The sequence below is a fragment of the Schistocerca serialis genome, chromosome 6 (genome assembly GCF_023864345.2).
Source record: "Schistocerca serialis cubense isolate TAMUIC-IGC-003099 chromosome 6, iqSchSeri2.2, whole genome shotgun sequence".
NCBI lineage: Eukaryota > Metazoa > Arthropoda > Insecta > Orthoptera > Acrididae > Schistocerca > Schistocerca serialis.
The window spans coordinates 367,139,006-367,159,018 of record NC_064643.1 but is presented as its reverse complement, the minus strand read 5'-3'; positions in this window follow the sequence as shown (position 1 = coordinate 367,159,018).

Sequence of the window (20,013 nt, the reverse complement as noted above, 5' to 3'; positions counted from 1 at the left end):
TTGCCAGTTGCGTAACTGAATCGGTAGATGCAACTGAGTCAATTTTAGTTTGCAAGGTCTCATGATTTTCATGAACAATAGTTTGCAGTTCTTTTATGGCTGCTTCGTGATTCTGTAATGCATTTTCATGCCGCGAAAAAATAGGTTGAAAATGCTCACAAATTTGTGTTTTTACGTCATTACAGACTTTTTGACATTTCGATTCAATGTTATGTAACTCAGTAGTTAAATCTGCACGTGTTTGTTCAAGCATGGTGTCTAACTTCCGAAGATTTTGTTCCATTGTGTCTAACTTTTGAAGATTTTGTTCCATTGTGTCTAACTTTTGAAGATTTTGTTCCATTGTGTCTAACTTTTGAAGATTTCGTTCCATTGTGTCTAACTTTTGTAGCCTTTCCCCCATTTGTTGCATTAACTGTAATAACAAAGCACTGGTGTCTGAAACATGCTCCTCAGTGCTATTCGGCAGTGCATTTGAACCGGCAATATTCGCATTGTGAAAAGCAGAAAATGTGTCTTGACTTATTTGAGAAAACGATGAGGACGCAAAACCTGAATCTACAGTATTTTCAAGATTGTGCCCTGTCATTTTGGATTCCTGAGGCGAGCTGTTGCCGACCGATCGATCGATAATGCTTCCCTGTTCACTATTTGTTTCACTGTCTATGCTATTATTTGCCGCCCGCTCCATTTCCCTATGCACAATTACCAAATTACTACTTTGAATGTCTGTTAATTCATTACACAGTGGTGCTGATAAGCTACACTCGTCGTCACTATTATTTCTCAGTTTACTTTGGAGCCTAGTGTTACGTTTTTCACACGCCATAATTATCAAGTATTTCACACGATAACACAGAAAAGCACAATTTGAAGAGCAAAATAAGAAAACACATTAACATAGCACTGAAAATAATATCTACTTACTTGCAAGCGCAGCTGTGAAATACTTGGTGCAAATCTACATGCATGTCACAACTGTTTTACTGTACAACAATAAAAAACTACAACTACAAAGGAAATTCTCTCTATGATTACGCGCTAGCAATAAACAATAGCTACACTAATTACACAAACTACAAGAAAAAATCGGAAGATTCCAGTGAGGTATTCTCGGCTAAGGGTCGACATATGAAACGTCCCCATAGAAAAATTTTACACAGTGGTGCTGATAAGCTACACTCGTCGTCACTATTATTTCTCAGCTTACTTTGGAGCCTAGTGTTACGTTTTTCACACGCCATAATTATCAAGTATTTCACACGATAACACAGAAAAGCACAATTTGAAGAGCAAAATAAGAAAACACATTAACATAGCACTGAAAATAATATCTACTTACTTGCAAGCGCAGCTGTGAAATACTTGGTGCAAATCTACATGCATGTCACAACTGTTTTACTGTACAACAATAAAAAACTACAACTACAAAGGAAATTCTCTCTATGATTACGCGCTAGCAATAAACAATAGCTACACTAATTACACAAACTACAAGAAAAAATCGGAAGATTCCAGTGAGGTATTCTCGGCTAAGGGTCGACATATGAAACGTCCCCATAGAAAAATTTTACATGACTGTGCTTAAACTGACACACAATATTTTTAGCGCATCGCAATCTGACTTTCAAAAATCCCTACAAAAGAATGGCCCTGACTAACATTAGCCTATACGTTTCACAAATCACTTACCCCACAAAAATCTTGGTTACTCGAACTACTGCAACATAGCGAGCGCTACTACTGCCAGCTAAATAAAAGATTCAAACTACAGAAGGCACTAACTACTGATAGGCATAGTTAGCAAATGAAAGATTTTAATAGAGAACAAACAATGTATTTACCTTAATAGTCATAATATATATGTAGCAGTTCATGAGATCCATTCTTACAAATGTACTGTTTCTGAGGGCCACACGTCCAGATTATCCATTCTCAAAAATCGGCCATCTCACTTCCCCACATCCACCACTGCTGGCGGCTCGTCTCCAACTGCGCAACGCTACGCGCTGTTCACATCCAGCTGCCCAACACTACAATGGCAGACAACAATGCAAACTAGCCACAGACTGCACACCGCACAGCCAGTGATTTTCATACAGAGCGCTATGTGGCGTTACCAATAAGAAAACCTAAATAGCCTACTTACACAGTAGGGTAAGTAGGGATTTCAGAGGGTAAGTTACACGCTAAGACCATTGTGCAACAAAGGTAGGTTATTATCAGAAGAGAGCACATACTCCGTTTTTCCTGCAAACGCAACTCTGCTGTGGTACATCACAAAAGGTGCATCACAGTGTGCGACTGCAATGGTGCGGCAGCTGGAAACGTACTCCAAAGTTGAAGTACGCGGGACAGCACGATTCCTATGGGCAAAATGTCTAAATTGCACAGAGATTCACCTAGACATTCAGGTTGTATATGGACCAAAAGCTATGACGTGTCCACTGTAGTGAAACGGTGCCAATAATTTGACCAAGGTCGCAGTCATGGGTGATCCAGACCTTGCAATACATGATCTTCATCCTTTCTATAAGCTGGAAGTTGATCTGGGAGGGGGGGGGGGGGGGGAGGGAGGGATGCTAGAGAAAAGAGATTTTATAATGATGTTGACGTTCATACAGCGGTTCTCGAATTGTTCCGTGACGAAAGAGCAGATTTCTGTCACTGGAGAATCGAACGCTTCCTGGAACGTTCCGACCGTTGTTTACTTGATAGCTACGTTTCAAAATAGTCTCACGAATATGTGCCACTTTGAAGTTTAGTGCAGCATTCAATAAAAGTTACTTAGCTTGCCATAATAATGTGTATCTTATTTTGCGAAGTCCCTTCGTATCAACCTTGAGAAAATTCATACTGCGGAATGGCTCGTCACTCTTCTTCCTTCCTCTGCGGCATCTCTTGGTGCTAATTGTTCAGCAGCTACAGTAGAACTTATTAGGTTCTCCAACTATTGGTTGCAGTACAGTACAGTACGTACGAACATGAACATGTAGGCTGTGACTTATCCATCTCTAACATCGCACAGACAAACTTTCTTACATTCCGTTGAATGTAACTTTGATTCCTAAGGAATGGTTTTCCAGCAGCTGACCACTGTTCGTGGTATCAGATTTATTTTATTACTTTTTATCTCTTTCGTGTGTCTTCACTCTAGCCGCGCGGTCTAGGGCGCCTTGTCACGGTTCGTGCGGCTCCCCCCGTCGGAGGTTCGAGTCCTCCCTCGGGTATGGGTGTGTGTGTGTTGTCCATAGCGAAAGTTAGATTAAGTAGTATGTAGGCTTAGGGACCGATGACCTTAGCAGTTTGGTCCCATAAGACCTTACCACAAATTTCCAAATGTCTTCACTCTCTTTTGTCCGCCCCTCGTGGTCTCGCGGTAGCGTTCTCGCTTCCCGAGCACGAGGTCCCGGGTTCGATTCCCGGCGGGGTCAGGAATTTTTCCTGCCTCGAGATGACTGGGTGTTGTTGTGTCGTCTTCATCATTATCATTCATTCCCATTACGGTCGGAGGAAGGCAACGGCAAACCACCTCCATTAGGACCTTGCCTAGTAAGGCGGTGCGGGTCTACCGCATCGTTCCCCTACGCTCTGTAAAGAAGCATGGGACTTCATTTCCATTTCACTCTCTTCTATGGAAGGTATACATATAGCTGATTAAATAAAACGGATATCAGGTATGCTATTTGTTTTATCTAATATATAAGTGCGCCTTCTGGTAAAAGGCAACAAAATAATTTAGATAATATGAATACTGACGTTGCAGCAAATTATTTTTCAGTAATACATGTCACAGTCACGATATTCCTTAATACCTTATGGAAAACTAATTTATCTTTGAACTCGTAGTAGGTTGGTCAAATATGATAGAAGTCCACTGATTTTTAACATTGTCCTAAGCTCCTTGTCGAATAGTAACGTCTGTGACTTCGTAGTATGCCTCATATTAAAAGGTATATTCCACACATATTCATCTACAGTAATGCGTAGTCATCAAACTACATACTTCTCTTTTATCACACATTCCTCTGCTGGTCCTAAGGCAGACGAATATATATTTCTAATATTTCTGCTATCAACTAAGAAACACTCGTTTTAGTCCCCAAACTGACACTCTGTGAAATCCTGTTTTCCGCAAGACAAATGAATCATATTACAATTATAACCGTAAAAATGTAGAGAACTTCCACTGTGAATTAATCTTAGTCACTAAAGCAAAAGCGGAGTCAAACATTCTACCACAAAATTTTTTATTACATTATGAAGTTCTGATTACGAAGTGTAATTTATTTTGTTTGTTCCTGTTTGAATAAATATTTCTAGTCTCACGATGCCTAGGGATGAATTCGTTCTTGGTGATAAGTATAGCATTTGCTGAAATGACTTATCTGCGCTCTTAATACTGTTAATTTTGACAAGTGCCTACATTATTGCTACTACTTGCACCTGTAGTAACTTCTCTCACATCAAAGCAACATGTTCCAATAGAGGTTATATGTACATGTAAAATAAAAACATAAAGTAATGGATGTTGTTATTATTGTTGTTGTTGTCTTTAGTCCAAAAACTGGTTTGATGCAGCTCTCCATGCTACTTTATCTTGTGCAAGACTCTTCATCTCCGAGTAACTACTGCAACCTACATCCTTCTGAATCTGCTTAGTGTATTCATCTCTTGCTCTCTCTCTACGATTTTTACCCTCCACGCTTCGCTTCAGGGCTAAATTAATGATCCCTTGATGCTTCAGAACATGTACTACCAACCGATCCCTTTTTCTAGTCAAGTCGTGCCACAAATTCCTCATCTCCCCAATTCTATTCAGCACCTCCTCCTTAGTTACGTGTTCTACACATCTAATCTTCAGCATTCTTCTGTAGAACCACATTTCAAAAGCTTCTATTCCTTTCCTTGTCTAAACTGTTTATCGTTCACGTTTCACATCCATACATGGCTACACTCCATACAAATACTTTCGGAAAAGACTTCCTGACACTTAAATCTATACTCGATGCTAGCAAATTAGTCTTCTTCAGAAACGCTTTCCTTGTCATCGCCAGTCTACATTTTATATCCTCTCTACTTCTACCATCCTTAGTTATTTTGCTGCTCAAATAGCAAAACTCATCTACTACTTTAAGTGTCTCATTTCCTAATCTAATTCCCTCAACATCGCCTGATTTAATTCGACTGCATTCCATTATCGTCATTTTGCTTTTGTTGAGTTTCATCTTATAGCCTCCTTTCGAGACACTGTCCATTCCGTTCATCAACTGTTCTTCCAAGTCCTTTGCTGTCTCCGACAGAATTACAGTGTCATCATCAAACCTCAAGGTTTTTATTATTAATATTATTAAACTATTAATGGATTCAGATTCAAACAGTTAACGTTGAAAGTGTCTCTGATCATCCTCATTGAGGTTATCTACGATTTACCTAAATCATACACACGAATTTTGCAACAAGGCTTTTAATAATTGAGTTGCAGATTTCTGGTCCTCCCTCAGACAGAGTCACAGTAAGCTAAAGAGTCGTCTGTAGAAGCTTCATAGTTGCCGAAACATCGAACACCAAAGAAAATATAATACTTCTCTAAAGTATCTGCTAAAATGATTCCATCTGTCTTCGCGCGCAGCGGTTTTGCGTTCCAACAGCCAACTAGCTTTTAATAAACTTTTTTCCTGGGATGCTCCTTTGAGCTGGTGAAAATATGGCGCTAACTTATAAGAGGCTACGAAGTTGCAGCTGGCTCGAGCAGTGCCACACACAGAACAAAGCCCCCGGCGCGTTATCGACGCTTATCTCAGTGAGTAAGCGGCGTCTGCATTCCTTCTCAAGACCAAAGTTTCATATTGATTCAGCTGCGTCCGGCATGACTAACGCAAGGGAGGCGACTATGTCACGGTCAGTGTTCAGTAACGCAACTCGTGTTTCCCTTTGAAACCTTTACAAAAACATTTGTCTGAAACCTATACAGCAAAGAATCCCAGCTGCGAAGGAAATTTGCAAAATTCGTTGGTGTGACGTCTTTGTTGATGTTAACATAGAGACTGGTTTATAATAACAATGATTGTAAAAGCATCAAGGGGTACGAAACAGACCGATAGACCTGTAAGTTCTGCAAAACTGGACAGTCAGAACATACTGTCATTTTACAGACCGGAGCAAGAATCATTTAATTCTGGCGAGTAACATGTAAAACCAATATATAAACCATCTGAAACGTTCCAGAATCTCCAGGCCTCTTCCATGTATACAAACTTCATACATGATTTTTAAACCAAGTGTTAGCTATGATTAAGTTATGCTCTGTGCAAAATTCTACCAGGTGGCTTCCTCTTTCATTCCTTACCCCCATTCCATACTCACCTACCACATTTCCTTCTCTTCCTTTTCCTACTATCGAATTCGAGTCCCTCACGACCATTAAATTTTCGTCTCCCTTCATGGGAGATTGTTTTTTTTTTTTTATTTCAGTCTTTGATCACAATATAAATTTCTTTAACGGTGACTGGTCATACATATATTGTGATCAAAGGCTGGAATAAAGAAAAAAATTGACAGTATTGGATCACTGTTCATTAACGCGATTATGTCGCAGCTGATGAATTTACTTTATCTCATCATTCATTTCTTCAATCTCTTCATCATATGCGTAGCTAGTTGGCATATAAACTTGTACTACCTTGGTAGGCGGGGGCTTCATGTCTATCTTGGCTACAATAATGCGTTCACTATGCTGTTCGTAGTAGCTTACCCGCGCTCCTATTTTTTATTGATTATTAAACCTACTTCTGCATTACCCATAACTGATTTTGTGTTTATAACCCTGTATTCACCTGACCGGAACTCTTCTTCCCTTTGCCATCGAACTTCACTATTTCGCACTATATCTAAATATAATCTATCCATTTCCCTTTTTAAGTTTTCTAACCTACCTAACCGATTAAGGGATCTGACATTTCACGCTCCGACCCGTAGAACGCCAGTTTTGTTTCTCCTGATAACAACGTCCTCCTGAGTAGTACCCGACCGGAGATCCGAATGGCTGACTATTTTACCTCCGGAATATTTTACCCAAGAGGACGCCATCATCATTTAACGAAAAGCTGCATGACCTAGGAAAAAATTACGGCTGAAGTTTCCCCTCGCTTTCAGCCGTTCGCAGTACCAGCACAGCAAGCCCGTTTTGGTTTATGTTGCAAGACCAGATCAGTCAATCATCCAGACTGTTGCCCCTGCAACTACTGAAAAGGCTGCTGTCTCTCTTCAGGAACCACACGTTTGTCTGGCCTCTCAACAAATACCCCTCTGTTGTGGTTGCATCTACGGAACTTCTATCTGTATCGTTGAGGCACGCAGCCTCCCCACCAACGGCAAGGGCCATGGTTCATGGGGATAGGTCCTCACACGTAGAAGAAAAAATTATATCGTATGAACACGGGGCTGGAAACGCTTTGTTTCCATGTTACAACTCATCTCTCCGACTTCTTAATCATGGGAAACACACAAGAACAGAATATTAGAATCATGGGGAAAGTGCGCTCTTTGTCATGTATGGTTACGCTGTGAACCGCCATTGTCTTGTTTTAAGTCGGCCGCTGTGACCGAGCGGTTCTAGGCGCTTCAGTCCAGAACCAGGCGGCTGCTACGGTCGCAGGTTCGAATCCTGCCTCAGGCATGGATGTGAGTGACGTCCTTAGGTTAGTTACGTTTAAGTAGTTCTACGTCTAGAGGACTAATGACCTCAGATGTTAAGTCTCATAGTGCTTAGAGCCATTTGAACCACTTGTCTTGGTTTACATGTCCCTGTTGCCATGCGATGTACGTCATTGCTTGTTTGTAGGTAATATAAACTGCTTCAGCGATCAGTACGACCGTTGCAAGCACAAGGACTACTATATAGAGTTAATCACAGACTTGACTCATGCAGTGGCAGCTTACACGAATGCAGTGATGGCAGATGCTCATTTGATGTATAGATTGGCTGACGGCAATGGCGCTCGCGCTCAATATTTGCACCAGGAGAGGCTTTCAGGACGAAGGAGCCCCGACAGGGAAACATTTGAAACCGTTGATCGTCGACCTCGGCATTTAAGCCTGATGCTTGCGATTGGGAGAGACAAAGAACGAGGACACCGCAATGGGAGGCCGCAATTCTTCATGCAGTTGGCGACGACCGTAGTGTCAGTACAAGATATGTATCTGCAACACTGAATGTTGGCCACAGGACTATCTGGCAATTGTTACACGAGGACCAGCTTTATCCATACCTTTTACAGCATGTGCGCGCAGTATCAGAAGCTGATTTTCCTGCACGGACACTCTTCTGCGAATGGTTTATTCGGTAAAGTGTCACCCCTAATTTAAAAGCAACGGAGCTGTTCACAGCTGAGGCGTCGTTTCAACGAGATCAGACAGGAATTTTTTGCAATTCGCTTGTATGGACAAACGTCAATTCTCACGCAGCTGTTGAAGTAAGTCATCAACAAATATTTTCGGTAATTTCCAAGAATGATTGCCTGTCGACGTCGCGGGGTCCAAACGATACACATCGAACGTGCAATTGTAAATCGATCAAGCGACTGGTGGCGGGCGTTTTGATCAATTATTTGTGATCGTAATTTTTATCTGTTTTTCGTCGTTCCCTTAGTAGCTCTAAGTTACATACTTCCACGAATTATTTGTGAGTCGCTAGGGAAACCCAGACGATTTATGTCGGTAGTGAGTGGGATGTCTGGTGTTCTTGACGTTTCTTCGGCGGATTCTCTCACATTGTAAAATCTAATTCCATGCTTATCCAGCGTAGAAAGTTGTTTCACTTTTTGTCTTAAATATGGAGTACTACAGGACGAGGAAAGGAGGGACCGTGTAGACTGTGGTGGTGCGAATGCATAAAACTTTGTAAGAAGAGTTTAGATCCCGAAATACCGTTATAATTTCATTGCGGACAATACGGAAAACGAACGAGTATTAAGAAGAATACATGGTTCGACTCTTCCAAATTATCCATTCAGACCAGCGTAATTCTTCTATCTTGCTGGATCCGAGACTGCACCTTGCAAGTAACAGCATCGAAAACTGACTATCTGCTAACGCTGTGTGTGACTATTTAGGGTTTTGCAGAGAAGTGTGTTATGTGGTAGTGATGAACGACAGTGTATCTATTGCTGGACCGAGTAAAGTTGTTGAAGTGGACGAATCTCACATAGCAAGAAGGAAGAAGCAGAGAGAACGACCGTCAAAGAGTGAAATCGATCATATTTGGGTATTGGATGGAATAGAACGAGTCCCGGATGTGTTTCATTATCACAGCATTGTCCACAGACAAGGTCACTTTAGTGTGTCTGGTAAAGCACTTCAAACTGCCTGGTAGTAAAGTCATTATAGACGGGTTTCAGTCCTGCAAAACACTCAAAGCAGAAGGATTCGACCACTAGTTCGTGAACCACTCTATGAAGTTCGTGTCTTCGGATGACCCCAGACTGCACACGCAGAACATCGAGCGGCTATGGAAATCTGTGAAGTCTTCCATTAAAAGAGAAGGGCGTCCAGGACAAAGAGACGAACTATACTTGTTTCAGTACCTGCATTTCCACAAGTTGCGTTTGCAGGGAAAAGTTTTGCAAGTGGCAGTCTACTCATATTCTTGCCTGATATTGGCAGAGTTTACCCAGGCTATGGCAAAAAGGGAATTGTTCCCGTAGCGTGCACATCACATGAACTTGCACATGACGACAACACCGACAACGAGTAAGGTAAGTCGTCTCCTTTGCAATGACAAGTATTTTTGTAACGCTCTTCTTTTGTCGTTGCTGTAGTGACCACCGTAAACATACTCATAACGCCCGCCACCAGAGTCGCATGATCGATTTACAATCGCATGTTCGTTTTGCATCGTTTGCGACTTCGATAGACTATCATTCTTGAAAATTTCCATATTTTATGTCAATGTTTGGACCGGCATTGTCAGCGACTGTTTGGTAGAGACTCACTATCTTCCACCCAAGCTCAACGGACAAAGTTATCATAATTTCGTAGAGAATGCTCTGCCTAATCTGTTAGCAGATGTGCCTTTAGGTGCGCACCAAAACATGTACTTCATGCTCGGTCGAGCACTCTTCATTTTGGTGTGAATGTCCGTTGGCTCCTAAATATCAGACATGTTACACACTGCCAGTGTATGTGAGTTATTTCATGGTCGTTTTGTGCCTGTGGGTCACAGAATGACCTAGTGTATGATTCACTTCTTCATCAAGTGCAGCAATTGTTGGGGATATAAAAAACTGACACTATTTCGTAATTCGACTCCCATGTGCAATGGTCTGATATTTAAGACGTAATGCAGACGCTGACGATTCATTGCCTTTTGGTTGTGTGGGACGTAGTTCTTTGTTGCCTAAGGAAGAGCCTACAACGGTGCTGCGGTTCCGATTTGGGTTTCTAATGGCGCTATCTGCTGTCAGCACGGATCTCTCAATGTGAGACGCAGTTTGTGCAGGTCCACCCTTTCATAAAGAACTAACAACTTTTCCTGCAGAATCTGCTGTGGTGACCCTGAAGAATTTGGCGATCCATCCACTGCTAGGCACAGGTCCAAGTGATAAACAAGCTTTTTCAGATTAGCTCAACAATGAACACTGGCCGTGTTTACAAGGAGTCTTTGTGTAGAAGAAGCTCCTCTTTCTACTGCAATCAAAATACTCTCTGTGTTCCAAGGATATCACTGCCCTTGTGTGGTAACACACAGAACTCTGGCTTTGAACTGCGCAGCGAGCTTTCTTTTTACATTAGGCGGCCTATGATTGCCAATCTCGCGCAGACGTACGGGCGTGTATAACTTTGCTTCTGCCGATTTTTTCCCAGCATTTGAGGCTTTAACGAAACAAACTTTTTACACATGCATCATTCAAAGTATTTTCCATCGCTGGCCACTACTTTCTCCTATCTTTCGGCCGGTGTACGAATCCCGCGTCGAAAAAATTGTTCATCTTTTGAAGTGATCCACGAATCGATCCAATTTGTGACTTCTTCATGAGATCGGAAGTGTTGGTCAGCCAGGCCATGCGCCACTGATCTAAACATGTGATAGTCAGAGGGAGCAATGTCTGGAGAATACGGCGGGTGGGGTAGGACTTCCCGTTTTAACGTTACCAAGTAAGTTTTACCTCTTTTGCAACGTGGGGTCGAGCGTTGTGATGCTACAAAATCACTTTATCGTGCCTCTCGCTGTTTTGCAGCCGTTTGTCTTTTAATGCTCTGCTCAAACGCATTAATTGCGTTCGATAACGTGCACCTGCGATTGTTTCACTTGGTTTTAACACCTCATAGCACACGACGCCGAGCTGGTCCCACCAAATACAGAGCATGATCTTGGAGCCGTGAATATTCGGTTTGGCAGTCGACGTGGAAGCATGGTCGGGATATCTCCATGATTTTTTGCGTTTTGGATTGTAATGAACCCATTTTTCGTCCCCGGTCACAATGCGATGCAGAAATCGCTTCCGTTCTTGCCTCTGAAGCAATTGTTCACAAACACACAAACGCCGTTCTACGTCTCTTGGTTTCAGCTCACACGGGACCCAAGTTCCTTCTTTCTGAATCATGCCCACAGCCTTGAGACGTTTTGAAGTGGCTTGCTGTGTCACCCCCACTAATCGTGCCAAATCATCTTGAGTTTGACGCGAGTCTTCACTCGGCAATCTGCAATTTTGCATCTTCGAAAACATTCTCTCTTCCACCACTATGCTGGTCTACGATGTTAAAATCTCCTTCTTGAAGCGTTGAAGCCACTCACGACACGTTCTTTCACTAATAGCGTACTTGAGAGTATTCGATGAGAGTCAGCCGCTGTTTCCTTCATATTGAAAAAACAATGAGTAACACCTCCCGCAAAAGACGAGAATTAGGCTCGTAAACTGACATTTTCAATCAAGAACAACTTTATGATGCAGATACAAATCGACTAATGTGTGAATGAGGTTATGTTGACCGAGGTCCAAGCTAACTGCCTGACTTCTGCGATCTGTTCCTTCCACCGCTACTTACCAATGTCGCCACCTATCGGAAAACGGCAGAAGCAAAGTAATTTCCATCTTCAGTCTCAAAAGTATCTTTTATTAATGGGTATTCACGACGACTTTCCAGACTGTGTAAATCCTCTTCTACTAGTCTGAGTAACAAATGATAATTTTATACACAGTGTACATAATAGTGACGATAAAAGGTTACTTGAAAACAGAATCCGCAGCCTGGATAGCTTACTTCCATAAATGATAACAACACAACATAGCTGCAAAGCGTGTGACTTAACCTAAGGACGCTATATGATATAAACATTGCATGTGAACTGCTCAAATTAAACGTATATATAGAATGTTGTTCCATTATAGCTGCTTAGTAAATTTAAGGATACAAATTTTACAAAAAGTAGTAAATGATTACAGACAAAGAAAGTGTCGGATGTCGTTGGTGGCTTGGAGGGAGGGGGGAGAGGGGTAGTTCATGTGCCTAATCGGAATGGGTTGTCTCTCTCCGCAAACAATACCCATTTCCACCCAGTGTATGAGAGGTGTACACTGAGGTGACAAAAGCCAAGGAATACTTTCTAATATCGTGTCAGACCTCCTTTTTCCAGTCGTAGTGCAGAAACTCGACGTGGCATTGACTCAGAAAGTCGTTCTCTCGATTATGTCCCATAAATGTTCTACGGAATTCATGTCGGAGGATTCACTCGAATTTTCCAGAATGTTCTTCAAACGAATCGTGAACAATTATGGCCCAGTGACATGGCGCGTTGTCAACCATAAAAATTCCTTCGTTGTTTGGAAACATGAAGTCCATGAATGATTGCATGTGGTCTCCAAGTAGCCGAACATAACCATTTCCAGTCAATGATCAATTCAGTTGGACCAGAGAACCCAGTACATTCCATGTGAACACTGCCTATACCACTATGGAGTCACCATTAGCTTACACAGTGCCTTGTTGACAACTTGTTCCCATGCTTCTGGGGTCTGAGCCACACGCGAAGCTTACCAATTGAAATCGGGACACATGTGACCAGGCACGGTTTTCCAGTCGTCTAGGGTCCAACCGATATGATCACGAGCCCAAGAGAGGCGCTTCAGGCGATGTCGAGCTTTAGCAAAGCAACCCACGTCGGTCGTCCGCTGTCGTAGCCCACTAACGGCAAATTTCGCCGCATTGGTCCAACGGATACGTGCGTCGTACGTCCCACACTTATTTCTGCTATTGTTTCGCACAGTTTTGCGTGTCTGTTAGCACTGACAACTCTACACAAACGCCGCTGCTCACTGTCGTTAAGTGAATGCCGTCGGCCATTGCCTTGTCTGTGGTGTTGAATTCCGGAACGAAATGTCTCAAGCGTCTAGTTCCAAGTACCATTCTGCGTTCATAGTCTGTTAATTCTCGTCGTGTGGGCGTAATCATGTCGGAAAACTTTTCACATGTATCAGCTGAGTGCAAATGACAGCTCCAAGAATGCACTGCCCTTTTATACCTTGTGTTGACAGTACTACCACCATTTGTATATGTGCATGCCGCTATTCCATGATTTTTGTCATGTGTATCTTAAGTGAATCTATTGAGTGTAGTTTATAGTAATTAATGTATATACGAAGGATTTTCACAAGGTTTTAATTATCACCACAAAAAATGAAGCTTCGACCGTGAAACTTGATGACGATGTCTGTCCTTCTCTACATGTTCTTCCTTCAATGCGACAAATTTTTCTCAGCAACGGTTGACCATGTGGAGTTCTCGGTTGTAAGAAATTTGCATTTTTGCTGTTCAGGAAACGTTCCAATTCGAAAGTCGCCTCTTTGTCCTTTTGGAAATTCCTGCCTCATCCAAGAAAAGAGAAAGACGTCACTGGGTGCAACGACGGGAAAAAAAGCGGTTGAGGAAAAATTTGAAATCCCAAAGAAGCGAAACGTATGACTTACCTGTGCAATATGAGACTGGGCGTTTTCGTAAAGGAACCTCACTTTGGACAGCTTCCGTTGTCTTGACAACCTCCCGTAATTTCGTCAAATTTCGGTAGTATGCGCCTGTGACAATTTGCCCCTTTCGAGCATCTTATCTTTAAAAAATTGACCAGGTGCAAGTAAGAATCGCGCACTGAGGGTTCGGTAAAAATTTAATTGTATGTACAGACAGTTCACCCATTCCGGGAATCGAGAATCTTGACCATTTTCGCCTGTTATCGACATTGATACTGGCAAGATATCGATCCTAGAGGTTCCACGATTTTATAGACTATTTAATCACACTTCCGCTGCATTACTCCTCTCCATTGCGGCGCATGCTTGACCTGCACACTGTAACTCCGTTTAAAATCGATCAGGTTAAAATGTGTGCACTATAGTTACTGTTCCCCCCATGAACCATGGAGCTTGCCGTTGGTGCGGAGGCTTGCGTGCCTCAGCGATACAGATGGCCGTACCGTAGGTGCAACCACAACGGAGGCGTATCTGTTGAGAGGCCAGACAAACGTGTGGTTCCTGAAGAGGGGCAGCAGCCTTTTCAGTAGTTGCAGGGCAACAGTCTGGATGATTGACTGATCTGGCCTTGTAACACTAACCAAAATGGCCTTGCTGTGCTGGTACTGCGAATGGCTGAAAGCAAGGGGAAACTACAGCCGTAATTTTTCCCGAGGGCATGCAGCTTTACTGTATGGTTAAATGATGATGGCGTCTTCTTGGGTAAAATATTCCGGAGGTAAAATAGTCCCCCATTCGGATCTCCGGGCGGGGACTACTCAAGAGGACGTTGTTATCAGGAGAAAGAAAACTGGTGTTCTACGGATCGGAGCGTGGAATGTCAGATCCCTTAATCGGGCAGGTAGGTTAGAAAATTTAAAAAGGGAAATGGATACGTTAAAGTTAGGTATAGTGGGAACTAGTGAAGTTCGGTGGCAGGAGGAACAAGACTTTTGGTCAGGTAAATACAGGGTTATAAATACAAAATCAAGTAGGGATAATGCAGGAGTAGGTTTAATAATGAATAAAAAAATTGGAATACGGATAAACTACTACAAACAGCATAGTCAACGCATTATTGTGGCCAAGATAGATACGAAGCCCACGCCTACTACAGTAGTACAAGTTTATATGCCAACTAACTGTGCAGATGACGAAGAAATTGATGAAATGTATGATGAGATAAAAGAAATTATTCAGGTAGTGAAGGGAGACGAAAATTTAATAGTCATGGATGACTGGAATTCAAGAGTAGGAAAAGGGAGAGAAGGAAACATAGTAGGTGAATATGGATTTGGGCTAAGAAATGAAAGAGGAAGCCGCCTGGTAGAATTTTGCGCAGAGCATAACTTAATCATAGCTAACACTTGGTTTAAGAATCATGAAAGAAGGTTGTATACATGGAAGAACCCTAGAGATACTAATAGGTATCAGATAGATTATATAATGGCAAGAAAGAGATTTAGGAATCAGATTTTAAATTGTAAGACATTTCCAGGGGCAGATGTGGACTCTGACCACAATCTGTTGGTTATGAACCGTAGATTAAAACTGAAAAAACGGTGGGAATTTAAGGAGATGGGACCTGGATAAACTGACTAAACCAGAGGTTGTACAGAGTTTCAAGGAGAGCATAAGGGAACAATTGACAGGAATGGAGGAACGAAATACAGTAGAAGAAGAATGGGTAGCTTTGAGGGATGAAATAGTGAAGGCAGCAGAGGATCAAATACGTAAAAGGACGAGGGCTAGTAGAAACCCTTGGGTAACAGAAGAAATATTGAATTTAATTGATGAAAGGAGAAACTATAAAAATGCAGTAAATGAAGCAGGCAAAAAGGAATACAAACTTCTCAAAACTGATATCGAATGGAAAAACTGATAGAAGCCGACCTCGGTGAAAATCAGTTTGGATTCCGTAGAAATGTTGGAACACGTGAGGCTATACTGACCCTACGACTTATCTTAGGAGAAAGATTAAGGAAAGGCAAACCTACTTTTCTAGCATTTGTAGACTTAGAGAAAGCTTTTGACAATGTTGATTGGAATATTCTCTTTCAAATTCTGAAGGTGGCAGGGTTAAAATACAGGGAGCGAAAGGCTATTTACAATTTGTACAGAAACCAGATGGCAGTTATAAGAGTCGAGGGGTATGAAAGGGAAGCAGTGGTTGGGAAGGGAGTAAGACAGGTTTGTAGCCTATCCCCGATGCTATTTAATCTGTATATTGAGCAAGCAATAAGGGAAACAAATGAAAGTTCGCACTAGGTATTAAAACCCATGGAGAAGAAATAAAAACTTTGAGGTTCGCCGATGACATTGTAATTCTGTCAGAGACAGCAAAGGACTTGAAAGAGCAGTTGAACGGAATGAACAGTGTCTTGAAAGGAGGGTATAAGATGAACATCAACAAAAGCAAAACGAGGATAATGGAATGTAGTCGAATTAAGTCGGGTGATGCTGAGGGAATTAGATTAGGAAATGAGACACTTAAAGTAGTAAGGAGTTTAGCTATTTGGGGAGCAAAATAACTGATGATGTTCGAAGTAGAGAGGATATAAAATGTAGACTGGCAATGGCAAGGAAAGCGTTTCTAAAGAAGAGAAATTTGTTAACATCGAGTATAGATTTAAGTGTCAGGAAGTCGTTTCTGAAAGTATTTGTATGGAGTGTAGCCATGTATGGAAGTGAAACATGGACTTAACTAGTTTGGACAAGAAGAGAATAGAAGCTTTCGAAATGTGGTGCTACAGAAGAATGCTGAAGATTAGATGGGTAGATCATAAAACTAATGAGGAGGTATTGAATAGGATTGGGGAGAAGAGAAGTTTGTGGCACAACTTGACTAGAAGAAGGGATCGGTTGGTAGGACATGTTCTGAGGCGTCAAGGCATCATCAATTTAGTATTGGAGGGCAGCGCGGAGGGTAAAAATCGTAGAGGGAGACCAAGAGATCAATACACTAAGCAGATTCAGAAGGATGTAGGCTGCAGTAGGTACTGGGAGATGAGGAAGCTTGCACAGAGTACAGTAGCATGGAGAACTGCATCAAACCAGTCTCAGGACTGAAGACCACAACAACAACAACAACATAGTTACTGTTCGTAAATCACTTGATTGCTGCAGTCATTACTTCAGAATTGGCAGAAGATGAAAGATTTCACGCTGTTAATGCTTTGTGTCTGACCACAGCCACTAACTGTAATAATAATGATAACACTGTGTGCAGCGCTATAGTAGCCCCTGTGTAGTTACTTCAAATGGTTCAAATGGTTCAAATGGCTCTGAGCACTATGGGACTTAACTGCTGTGGTCATCAGTCCCCTAGAACTTAGAACTACTTAAACCTAACTAACGTAAGGACATCTCACACATCCATGCCCGAGGTAGGATTCGAACCTGCGACCCCGTAGCGGTCAAGCGGTTCCAGACTGCAGCGCCTAGAACCGCTCGGTCACAATGGCCGGCTATGTAGTTACTGCTGTGTCGTGCTGTCAATCTGTTCATTTACCTGTTTCGAAGCGAGTAATGAAACAAGTTCTGGACTACTGCAGGTACAACTTCGAGAAGACATTTTCTTGAGATATTTAGCATTATTACGAATATGCCTCACTTTCATCATCAGCGATGCATGGAACAGAGCACAACATATGTGTGTAGTGGGTGGACTATGTGAGGAACCTGTAACATCCACTGCATTAATGTTATTAACTGAGAAAAAATAATTATTGATAACTTACGTAATAACTATTAGTCTTATAAAATTGTGATATTAGTGATGATCTTTTGAAAATAATTTAGTTCACGACTGAAACAGAATCGAATCGGTTAATTTTTGACCCCTCGTAAAATTTCATGTTACACCTCAAGCAGTAATTACCCACAGGTTGGTTGGGAACCACTGCTCTAAAAAGTGGCAAATCCCACCGTGGACACAGGACGAACGAGCACGTGTAGTTTGTCAAGGTAGCTCAACCAACGTTTATGTGGCAGTCAGACACGTAAGGTTTAGTCTGAACCACTAAACATTTGATTATTTGAAGAATCAGACACCGATGTGTAAACCTGCTTAAAATTTACGATTACTTTATAAATGAGTTAATGTGATAAATACTTGACGTTAAGCGTTTTAGTGAAAATGGTTTAGACAACCTTTAAATGCTGACTAAAGTTTGTCGGAAGTCAGTAACTGCTCTCATTATCAAACACTGGATGTGTATAGTCTGGGTAATTTGTGCTATAATTTAAATAAAATCTAGTTTTTCACCCATCTCATTGTTTATGACATCATATCTGCTGAACTACATGCCATATAATGTTATGTATTTGCAGGTTCTTTCAGTGACATATGTGGATACTGTCAGCAAAATATATTGCGAATGGAGTTACTAGTAAGAAAAATTTTGTAAAGGTTTGAAATTATGCGCCAAGTTTCTTGGAAGTCGCTAAGTACACCACTTAAAACGTACTACTTCTTCGTGTCCAGTGTTACACTTTCGTCTTCTGTACTCGTTTCAGTATGCTATAGATGTAAAATTTGTTTTATATCGGAACCAGTCCTTTGTTAAACGTATGTTCGTATCAGAGTGCGACGTAAACTAATGTATACACTGATTTGTCGGTACAAACTGTAGTATAACATTATCAGAGTTAAGATGGCTGCATGAGCACGTTCCGGAAACCAATAAATTAAAAAGAAGTCGCTAAGTGCTACTTTTCCAAATACTGGATGAATAGAGAGTCGTTAATTGCGCGCGACGAGTCACGATGTGTCAAGACATACACACAGTTTCTGACAGTAATACTTGTCTTACTGTGTTAAACACTTAAAATTATATGAAATACTGAAAAATCAAATTTTTGTTGCTCCTGGAAGCCGTTAGATTCCCATCCTGCAACTAGGACTGTGTACCATGAACCTTGTTAACCGTTTGGTAACATAGATCCCTAATGCAAATGTTTACATCTTCGGTGTCCCCATGTTGATATTTTTGTCACTCACTGTCTTCGGTTCTCAACAGCTGCGCTCTGATTAGCAACTATCGCAGCGCTATCTCCTGCTCCCGTTTGGCACAGTGTTCCTAATGATCAGAAAACTAAGCTGTCACGAAGTGTTTCTTACTGTTCATTTATAGCATTTTAAAGTGGTACATTCCCACAAAGTTTCAGCCCGTGCCTTTCCCTACAGTGAAACTATCACACAGTCTCTTGATTATTTTGTTTAAATATACGGTTTAGGGATGCTTAAGCACACACTGTAGGAGTCGTGATGCGTTGTTCTAGATGGACGGCGACTGTTCCCCCCGAGACAAGGGTATCGTCAGAAGCGCCTCGAGGGAAGTGTGGTAGGATCACTGTCGTTCTCTACGAGGTGTGGCTAGAAAAAAAACCGGACTAGTACTGGTGAAACAATAAAACGAATGCAATAAGGCTGAAAGTCGCGTGGCCTGTCACGTGACTCTCGCTCCGCCTACTGCTCGAGTTTCATCTGCCTCCTGCACTCAGTCTGCCCGTGGTGTCTGTTTTAAGTAGTTGACGTTTTGTCTGTGCGTCGGAAAATGTTGAGTGTACAGAAAGAACTGCGTGTTAACATCAAATTTTGTTTCAAACTAGGAAAATCTGCAAGTGAAACGTTTGTAATGTTACAACAAGTGTACGGCGATGATTGTTTATCGCGAACACAAGTGTTTGAGTGGTTTAAACGATTTAAAGATGGCCGCGAAGATACCAGTGATGACACTCGCACTGACAGACCATTGTCAGCAAAAACTGATGCAAACATTGAAAAATCGGTAAACTTGTTCGACAAGATCGCCGTTTAACAATCAGAGCAGTGTCTGAGTTAACAGGATTTGACAAGGAACAAGTTTACCGATTTTTTCAATGTTTGCATCAGTTTTTGCTGACAATGGTCTGCCAGTGCGAGTGTCATCACTGGTGTCTTCGCGGCCATCTTTAACTCGTTTAAACCACTCAAACACTTGTGTTCGCGATAAACAATCATCGCCGTACA